This window comes from Triticum dicoccoides, chromosome 4B (assembly GCF_002162155.2).
Source record: "Triticum dicoccoides isolate Atlit2015 ecotype Zavitan chromosome 4B, WEW_v2.0, whole genome shotgun sequence".
NCBI lineage: Eukaryota > Viridiplantae > Streptophyta > Magnoliopsida > Poales > Poaceae > Triticum > Triticum dicoccoides.
This window is the reverse complement of record NC_041387.1, coordinates 654,126,179-654,136,850: the sequence shown is the minus strand read 5'-3', so window position 1 is coordinate 654,136,850 and position 10,672 is coordinate 654,126,179. Positions and strand designations below refer to the sequence as shown.

General features: G+C 45.3%; 1 pseudogene; it reads right to left on the bottom strand.

Moving 5' to 3' along the window:
- Positions 1 to 6,701: 6,701 nt before the first annotated feature.
- On the bottom strand, positions 6,702 to 10,319 carry LOC119292988 (annotated as a pseudogene).
- Positions 10,320 to 10,672: the final 353 nt, after the last annotated feature.

Sequence of the window (10,672 nt, the reverse complement as noted above, 5' to 3'; positions counted from 1 at the left end):
CCCCAAGAAACAGGGCAAACGCGCCCGGGAGGGCTCGCGAGGGAGAGAAACGGTGAGCCTTACAGTTTGCATGCAGAGGATTCTCTGACGCGCAGCCGCCTGTAAGATCCTGACTAGCTGATCAGCTAGAATCAAGATCTCGACTGCCATGTCGATGTTGGTTTTCCCTTCGATGCAGGAAACATGTCATAGTAATGATTGTGTGTGCTGCCCCAATCGAATTAATCAAGAAATGTGCAGTTCAGATTTTTGTTTTGAAAGGGAGGTGTAAGTTGTGCATCGTGTGTTGGCTCTCTGTTACAGATCGTATCATACGTATATATGAAACTCATATGTGTTCTTTATCACAAAGCAAAAACTCACGTATGTTCTCTGTAAATCAGCATCTCGGTTGGAGGAACGACCATGTGTGTGGAGGATGGATGTGAGGTTGTTCATTTTCAGCCACCTGAGTTTGATTCTATTGGAAGTGAATCGTGCGCCTAGCCATCCTGTTTTTATTCCATGAAAGGTAAAATAGGAATTTATGTACTACATCGCAAACATCAAGTTCATCTGGCGAAAAGAAAAAGAATAAGTATGTCGGGCAACATCACAAACATGCTCAAAAGATGGGGTCCTACCGCACACAAAGAATCAGTCATGCCGCCTAGCCGATTCCTATCACGCTGCCTAAAAAGTGGGTGTCAGTGATGCAAGGACAAACATTTCAACATGGAGTCCCTGGCACGCTGCAAAAAGACCCGTTCAATCACCGGGGTTCAAGCCATCGTCACATACACAAACCAGAAGAGACGGCCCCTCCTACCGGTACGTGCGGCTTGGACTTCTAGGAATTATCCAAGGTCCGGAGCCTGCCACTCGGACCTCAAAAACCTCATGGAAAAAACTTCATAGGAGGAGGGCAACAGGACAGGAGAAGAAAATGTGGGTCCCGGGCTCTGGGACACCACATTGAGGGCATAGCCCATCGCCAGGGCCATGTCGCTTCGTCACCTGCATCCACGATGAGCCAACAGAGAAGAGCCATGATAGGGCCTGGGGCCAGAAGCCATGTCAGATGAGTGATGCCCTGCAAGTGAAGAGCCATGTTAAGGCATGCGGCCAAGAAACCATGGCAGATGAGTGATGCCCTACAAGTGAACATGGTATAGTTGTAGCCTTGTTAAAGTAAGGTTACCGATCCCAAGAGTCTAGGATATCCCCGCCTCCACTCGGCACCGGTGATCTACCTTGTCTTATGTGACCTTAGGGCCATGGAGGCGTTGTGGATCTCGTCCATTGTCGTTGGGTGGGCTCCTGCTTCATTTTAGGTATTTTTTTAGTCTATTTAGGGTTTTGGCCCTTGTTCAGGAAGGCGAGACGGCAACGGCTCCTTGAAGATGGAATAAATGTTGCCGGTTCCCACGATTATAGGGTTTCTCCACCTCTCCAGCGTCGGCGCCGATCTGCCCTGTCCTCTGTGGCCTTAGGGCCATGGAGGTGTGGTGGATCACAGCCATTGCCGGTGGGTGGGCTCCGCCTTATTTATTGGGTGCTTTTTAGTCTGTTTAGGGTTGTGTCTTGCTTAGAAAGGTGAGACGGTGACGGCTTCCTGTAGATGGAATAAGGTTCTCCCCATGCACCTAACCCCCATCTCAGCAGCGAGTCTCGTATCGTCGATCGACATGTTGATTGCGTCTCCAACCGATCTGGTTGGCGTTTGTCTTATTGGATCCGTGTGGATCGAGTCTTATCGGTCCGTGTTCATGTGTCTATGGATAGCATCCTTCTGATCTTTGCTTCTCTTCGTCGGCAACGGTTGTTGTTCTGGTGAGCTGGTCTTTTGGAGCCTTAGTATGAAGACTTCTCGATTGTCTATTACGACAAGATTTGCTTGACTTCCATAAAGGAGGGGTGATGCCTTCGGTTCACTCCAGTGTTTATAGTCATCGATAGGTGCAACGGCGGAGCTTCGTGGGGGCGAACCTGGGCCGTCGCCCCCCCAGCAAAAATGAAATTTTTTTACTACCCCTATGTATACATACAGCCCACAGGCCCGCTTATCAACTAGGCCTAGTCTACGATGCCTGGATGCAGCGACCAACTCCACTCCAGAATCCTTATCCCCTTTGGCCTTTGACTTGCGACCACGGACGGCTGAGCGTGGGCGTGGGGCACCGGCGACTGGGAACTGCGCTGTGGCCTGCCGGCGTGGGGCGACCGCTGGCCGGCTGGCGGGTGGCTGGCTAGGGGTTGGTCGACTCCTTCCTCCTCCGCTCAGGTTCATCCACTTCTGCCTCGGTTGTGGCTGTCCGCTATAGCATTAGGCCCCGTCGACCCCGCGCAACAGTGCCTCGGTGAGCAGATTCCCCTCCCTAGCTGTATCTCTCTCAATCTCTCCCCTATGGAAATTCTGGAAAGTTGGAATATTGTGATTCTGTAGTTTTGTTACCTTAGTGGAGGAAGATTCTAATTAGGTCATCTGGTCATTGATTTTGTCAGTTAGATTTTGTCAATTGGATTTTATACTGAAATAGATAAATGTCCTTTACAGATTAAGAGGGAACAAGGGAGACAGTGATGCTTAAGGGGAAAACAATTGATGCGTTTTTCAAAAGAAAGAGAGGTGATTCAACTGAATGTGAAGCTGATGAACCACTAGCAACAGAAGAAATTCCTGTTCCGCCTCCTCTGTTGTTGTTCGAATTTGAGCAACATGGACCACATCCTTCGATGCCTCAGCAACAAGGCCATCAAACTCAAACAAATGAAGTACAATTTCGAGGGATTGAATTCTTGCAGCGGGATCCAGCACTACATCCACAGATTTGGCAATATCCACCTAATCAAAGAGATGATGTGCGGCGAGCGTATTTGAAGCTTGGTATTATGCAGCCCCGCTTGAAGGATTACAAAGCTTACGGTCCAGAAGGTCGCAAACGACGCTTTAAATATGACTGGTTCAAGGATTTCCCATCATGGTTGGAGTACTCGGAGGACAGTCATCGTGCATATTGCTTCTATTGTTTCTTGTTCAGCAACAATAAAAACAAGCGAGGTGGTTCAGATGTCTTTACAGTGCGAGGATTTGTAAATTGGAAGAAGGTCCATGATGGAAAGAAATGTGCATTCTTAAACCATATAGGTTCTGAACCTTGCTCTGTACATAATAATGCAACCAAAGCATATCATGACTTCTTGAATCAGCAAGGCCATTTAGGAAATGTTGTAGCAGTGGGCAACGAGAGGAAGACAGAAAGAAACCAGCTGAGGGTGAAAGTATCAATTGCAGCTGTTAAGTGGTTGACATCACAATCTTGTGCATTTAGAGGCCATGATGAAACACCAGAGTCAAAGAACAGAGGGAACTTTATTGAACTATTAAAGCTCCTTGCAGAATTCAATCCTGAGATTGCTGAAGTTATTTTGGAGAATGCTCCATACAGTTCAAAGTACACATCACATGAAATCCAACAAGAGATATTGGGTATTTATGCATTTAAAGTTAGGAAACATATCCGTGAAGAGATTGGGAATTCTAAGTTTTCTATTCTAGTGGACGAGACATGTGATGTAGCAAAAAGAGAGCAGATGGCATTGGTTCTCAGATTCGTTGATGAAGATCGTATATTGCAAGAGCGGTTCTTTGACTTGATACATGTGACGAACACCAAAGCCGCAACACTTAAAGAGGTATTGAGTTCTTTGTTATCCAAACATGCTTTTGATGTTCAGAACCTTCGTGGACAGGGGTACGATGGGGCTAGTAATATGAGGGGGGAGTTCAATGGTTTGCAAGCTCTTTTTCTTAGAGAATGCCCGTATGCGTACTATGTCCACTGCTATGCTCATCGTTTGCAACTTGCGCTAGTGGCTGCATCAAAGGAAGTGGTCTCTATTGCGCAATTCTTCCAGAAACTTCTTTTTATTGTAAACACCGTTGACTCCTCCGCAAAGCGCCATGATGAGCTTCATGATGCCCAGTTGGAGGAACTAGCTCGGTTACTAGCTATTGATGACATTGAAACTGGAAAAGGGGGAAATCAAATCTGCACACTAAAACGACCTGGAGACACTAGATGGGGGTCTCACTTAGGTTCTATATCAAGCCTAAAGAAAATGTTTAATGCAGTAAATTCAGTACTTCAAAATATAGCATCCGATGGGTCAGCTGGCTCAATTCGTGCAGATGGAGACACTGCTTTTAGCTACTTGTCCTCTTTTGAGTTCATATTTATCTTATGTCTGATGGAAGAAATATTGGAGATAACTGAAGATCTTGGTCAAGCTTTGCAAAAGAAATCACAGGACATAGTAAATGCCATGCGCCTAGTGTTTACAACAAAGGTTCTTCTTGATGAAATGAGATCAGATGATGGTTGGGAAGCCTTTTTTGATAGGGTTGTTGAGTTCTGTGTAAATCATTCCATTGATATTCCAGATCTGGGGGAAACTTACATTATGCGTGGTGGTCGTGCTCGTCGCCAACCAGACCGTTTTACGAAGGAACATTATTTCCGGGTGGAAGTATTTCGTGCAACACTTGATACTCGGCTACATGAATTAGAATTCAGGTTCAATGACAAGGTACTGGATCTTTTGACCACAAGTGCTACTCTGATCCCCAAAAATAAATTCAGATCTTTCAAAGCTGATGATATTTGCGAGTTGGTGAAGAAATATTATCCAGCAGATTTCACTCAACAGGAAATCTATGGATTGGAGCAACAGCTAAAACACTTTGTTGTGGACGCCTCCAATGATAAGGAGTTGAAAAATGTGTCAACCTTAACAAATCTTTGTCGATATCTCTTTGAGTCAGGGAGGCATTCTATCTACAATTTGGTTGATCGATTGTTGTGATTGCTTCTAACTCTTCCAGTTTCTACAGCAAGTGCCGAGCGAGCATTCTCTACTTTGAAGATCATCAAGACAAGGCTACGTAATACTATGGAAGATGATTATCTAGCCAATAGCTTGCTAGTAAACATAGAGAGTGAAATTGTGGAGAAGTACAGCTATGAAGATGTTCTTGTGCACTTTAAGGGTGTAAAGAAACGAAGGGCTGATCTGTAGTGAACTGGATGCTCCATGGTTAAATAGTATTTTGGGTATAGTTTCTTTTGTTCTGGAGCTGGTCAATAGTAAACTGAATGTTCCACGGTTAAATAGCACTTTGTAGTGAACCGAATTCTCTACTGATTAGAAATGTATTTTGTAAGCTAATCTGGAGAAGATCAATATAATTATCTAAGTTACTTGATATTTGCAACATCTAACTTGTTGAATACGTATGATTTCGTATTTTTTTTTACAGCTTCGCCCCTCCAAAGATTTCTTTCAAGCTCCGCCACTGGATAGGTGGTCTACAAACATGAATGCGATTTTTGTTAGTTATGGAGTTCTTTGTAATGCCATAATTTGATGAGTAGATTGAAGTTTTCTTGAAAGAAAAATACTCATATGTTTCTACTAACGAGGCTTCCTCCATATATACGAAAAAAGTATGAATAGTCGGTATACCCGTCTGCCTTTCTTCGCCCAGCTCTCCCAACACAAGGGAAGGGCATCTCCACGAGCGCCCGCGCTCACAACCTGCTCGTCCAGAAGAGAACGCCGGCAGGCTGGCCGGCCAACCCGCTACCGCCCACGCGCTCGAGCAGCGTCAGCGCGGCAACCTCCCTTACCGAGCAAGCGTTGGTGTTCCTTTTGGCTGCGGCCAGGTCGAGCGTGGATGGCACGGTGAGGGCGCCTCTAAGGACTTTGCACGGTGCCGGCCGCCCGTGCCCCTCGCTGCTCAAGGCGCTGGCCTGGATCAGCGATTTCGACGCGGCTGTGTGGGTGATCGAGGAGGGCCAGCTACTAAAGTGTCGAGGGCTAGGTGCGAGGCCGGCGACTTCCAGGGTGCCCGCCAGGTGTTCGACGAAATGAGGAAGGGGAGCTGCGACCCAATGCCAACTCCTGGAACTACCTCCTCAGGGAACTGCTCAAGAATGGCAGAGCAACCGAAGCGTGTGACCTCGTTGAGGCCATGGAGAGGTCTGAAGTCTGAACCTGATGACGTGCAGAAATCACTGACGTACGATGTCCTCACATACCATGCCTGTAAAGCAGGGAAGATGGATTCGGCAAGACGGCAGATGTTCCTGGAATGCTGACGCCGAGGATCACAATACACACATCGGGGTATGTTTATACCAGGAGAATCGAAGATGCTTGCGAGCATGTCGGGGCTATGAGAACCAGGGATATGCACCCCACAAACAGGAAGTACAGCCTGCTCGCATGTTGTTGCGCAAGTCTGGCAGGATCATCGAAGCGGGAAGTGTCCTGCATGAGTTGATGGGAATGGGCCTCACGCCTGATCATTCTGCTTATGTTAGAGTTTCCAAAGATTTGCACAAGATGGGAAGGGGAGATCTGTCTGCTGAATAGAAGTCCTTGTTTCAGAAATTCATTGGGAAATCAGGTTTGGAACACTGATTTGTTTTTGAACTTTTATATGTCGAGTCACCTAGTTGAGTGAAAATTGCTTGTCCATATACGATATACATGTGCCATTATGCTCTTCATTCCTCTCCACCCCATGTATATGTAGATACCTTTGCTCTAAATCAGAAGGACACATTCCCTACTTTGTATAGATAAAAACATACATTAGCAGAACAATTAGGACACATTCCCTAATTTGACATGGATGTATTAGCTACCTCTGAAATGACTCAAACTGGATTCAGAAAGGAGAAAAAAAAACAGTACATTACTATTCATCTTTACATGAACTTCTGTTGCTTCCTACTATCCTGCCAATTCTTTGCTTCATCAGACATGCATGTGTCTGAGGCCACATGCTTTATTCTAAGTATCTCAGTAGAAACTTGTCCCATATCCGGCCGCTCCTTGTGTGATGTCATGGAGCAAGAGAGGCCTATTCTTAAAAGTGGGATGACACAATTCTTCATCATGTCAGTTGCATTGCTGCTATCTTGTAGCATTGTGGGGTCAACAACCTCATGAATATTCTTTGTAAATGCTCTATCAACAAATTCATGAAGGCTTATACCATCGTTAAATTTTTCATCAGTTGGACTACACCCTGTTATCAGTTGTAACAGAAGCACTCCAAAGCTATAGACATCACCCTTGGTTGATATCTTTCCGCTCATTCCATACTCTGCATTTACATGTAAGAAACATAATAAAATTAGAGAATTATGATTATTCATACAACTCCATAAGGAACAAACAGAATCAATATCTTGCAAATAATCTTATCTCACCTGGTGGGATGTATCCTATGGATCCTTTTAAGCGGCTCAAACTTGCTGAACTATCTTGATGTCCATTTGCTGTGCTGAACAAGAATCTTGCTAGGCCAAAGTCGATGACGTACGCAGCCATGTCAAGGCCCAAAAGAATATTGCTTGGCTTCAAGTCGCAATGTATAACTGGAGGTGCACACTGATTGTGAAGATAATCCAAAGCAACGGCCACATCCAAGGCTATGTTAGTCCTTTGGCTTAAACTCAGATTATTATTTTCACCATCTTCAGGATCTTTTAGATGTAACCACATTTCTAGATTCCCATTTGGCATATATGGGAACACTAGAGCCTTGAAATCTTCCCCAGTATGATCCACAGAAGAGCATGAGGTAATGATTTTTACAAGATTCCGATGGCGAACATTTCTTAGAGCTTCACACTCTGCTATGAAGCTCCTATCTGCCCCATTAATGTCAAGGTCAAAAATCTTGATGGCAACTTGATCTTCTTGAAACTGCAGACTTCCCTTATAAACCCTTCCAAATGATCCATAGCCAATTAAGTTTGCAGAAGAAAACCTATCAGTTGCCCTTACCAAGTCTTCATACGATATCTTCTCAAATGATATCTTCTGTAGCTTCTTTATGTGCTCATTGTCATGCTGCAAATGAGGATTTGCTTGCATCCTTTTCCTCCTATAAATTGTTGCAATACAAGAGAAAAGGATTGCAGAGGCAAAAACAATTGGCAATAGAATCACTAGGACTAGAACCAGTAGCTTCTGCTTTCTTTTGTTGTCAGCCAGTGCCATACAAAGAGACATACCTCTCTTTGGGATTATTGTACACAGATGATCATTTCCTTCGATTGAGACCGCACCAGCGATGTCAAATACACCGCCTGTCGGAACTGCTCCATCAAAATGGTTGAAGGATAAATTCAGGCCGTGCAGTGATTTCAAGGATTTGAGGAACTCTGGTACTTTTCCAGACAAGTTGTTCCCAGAAATATCCATGTGTTTTATGCTGATTAAGTTGGCAAATGTTTTTGAATCCTTCCTGCAAATAAGTTGTTCTGCATCTCAAGATACTCCAGGTCAACACACTGGCCGAGAGTTGATGGGATGTTGCCAGTCAACCTGTTATTTGACATGTTGATTTTCTTCAGATGAAGGAGACTTCCAACTTCATCTGGCATTCCTCCAGACAAGTAGTTGTTTGACAAGTCCAGCTCTTTAGAAAGCGTAGGGATTGTCAAGATTTTACTTGGTATATGACCATCTAGTGAGTTGTGAGCAAGGTTGAGTATGGTGAGTTGAGTGCATCGTGCTATACTTGCAGGTATTCTTCCACTGAAGCTGTTATGATCCAATTCCAGCATGCTCAGCTGGACAAGATTGCCAACGGTATCTGGAATCTGACCCGAAAGCCTGTTTTGCGCAAAGGATAGATCGACCAATTTGTACAATTTCCCAATTGTTGATGGTATATTACCGGTGAGAAGATTGTGACCCATATACAAGCCACTGAGGCTCTTAAGGTTGCCAATCTCCGGTGGTATAGGTCCAGAAATTTTGTTGCTACTTAGCCACAAGTAGTCAAGACTATTTGAAAGATTTCCAATAGAACTTGGCAATTTCCCATTGAGATTGTTCCCATCCAGGGCCAGCATGTTCAATCTGGAGCAGTTAGATAGTGAAGAGACAAAGCCCCAATCATCTGCTTCTAGTTTGTTGATTGCCAAATCGAGTAGCACTAAATTTGGCAATGAGCCGAAGAATGGTATGAATCCAGTAAATCTATTAGTGTTCAGGTCAAGCCTTTGTAGGTGGTATGCTTTGAGAAGAGAGGCTGGGATTGGTCCATCAAAACTGTTATATGAGAGTATTAGGTCCTGGACATTGGGGAGGGTGTAGCCAATGTCAAAAGGTAATCTGCCGACAAGTGAGTTTTCTGCTATGGTGAGACTTTTCAGGGATGACATATTGAAGATAGATGGTGGAACCGGCCCAGATAAGTTGTTCGTAGTCAAGGTCAATATCTCTAGAGTTGGAATATAACCTAAGCTCTCTGGGATACTCCCAACTAAATGATTGTTTGTAAGATAAAGATGAACTAGGGAAGAAAGGTTCCCTAGTGAGGAAGGTATTCCTCCTGAAAGATTGTTAAACCTTAAAGAGAGTTTCTTAATAGGGGACGATGCGACAGTAACAGAAGGTACCGAACCAACAAAATTGTTCTTTTCAAGGCAAATGGCACCAAGTGACAAAGTGTTGAGTAAAGCCTTTGGGAGTTCCCCAGTAAGACCATTGCTCATGAGCCGAAGTACTTGAAGAGATGAACTATTTGCCAAGGACTGTGGGATGACCCCTCCGAGGGCATTCGTCCCAAGATCGACATATGTGGGATGGCGACTGCTGCCCAAAGACGGCGGTATGGTGCCGGTAAGCATATTTTTGGCGAGAACTAGTATGCGCAGTGCAGGAAGGTCTCCGAAAGCAAGAGGGATGCTCCCCTGGAGCTTGTTGTTGCCAAGGTTAATCTCTTGAAGGCGCTTGCATTGGCTAAGGCTATGTGGGATCTCTCCACGGAGGGAATTGTTCCACAGGCCCAGAATTTGGAGCTGGGAACATGCAGAGAGTTCAGGTGGGATGTTACCTTGCAAAGTGTTCATGCTGAGGTTGAGGCTGGCGAGTCGACTCAGGAGGCCAAGCTCGGACGGCACACCACCACGGAAGTTGTTGTTCGACAGCTGGAGCCTTGTCAGCCAAGTGAGCTTGGCAATGCAAGGTGCTATGGTCCCTGAGATGCCTTGGGATTCAAGGTCCAGCGCGATGACACGCCGGGGGGACGTCGCGCTGCAGGTGACCCCGTACCAGTCGCAGAACTCCACGGACACGTTGCTCCATGAAGCTAGAAATCCAGCGGGACCCAAGAGCTGGGATTTGAAGCAAAGGAGGGCTTGTCTATCGCTCGGTGTTTCATCGCAAATTCCTAATAATGGTAGGCTGCAAGAGAAACCCAGGAAGAGGCAGAGAAACCGAACGAGGCCTGGAGACAACAAAGATGTCATTACTCAACTATCGAGATTGATGGAAGCTCTCGCTTTGCAAGAGGATTTCTAGGTGTGGTGTGTAGTGGTAGCTCACCTGCTTTAAATAGAAGGTTGGCATCTTTGCTTGGAAAGTGGCGAGGAAGGAATATGTGGAGGCAGAGGACTTCTAAGTGTGGTTTGCACGCAGTCTACGGATGACGTTGGCGGTGGAGCAGGTACACAATACCAGAGCAGAATGTGTGATGACACTGATGATGTTGGCAGGGTCACAACCAAGTGATGCATGACAGGCCAGTATATGCAATAGAAAAAAAAATTGCAGCTATGTGGACTCCTAAACAACACCTAAGCTTAGATGCCGACGTTGGTAA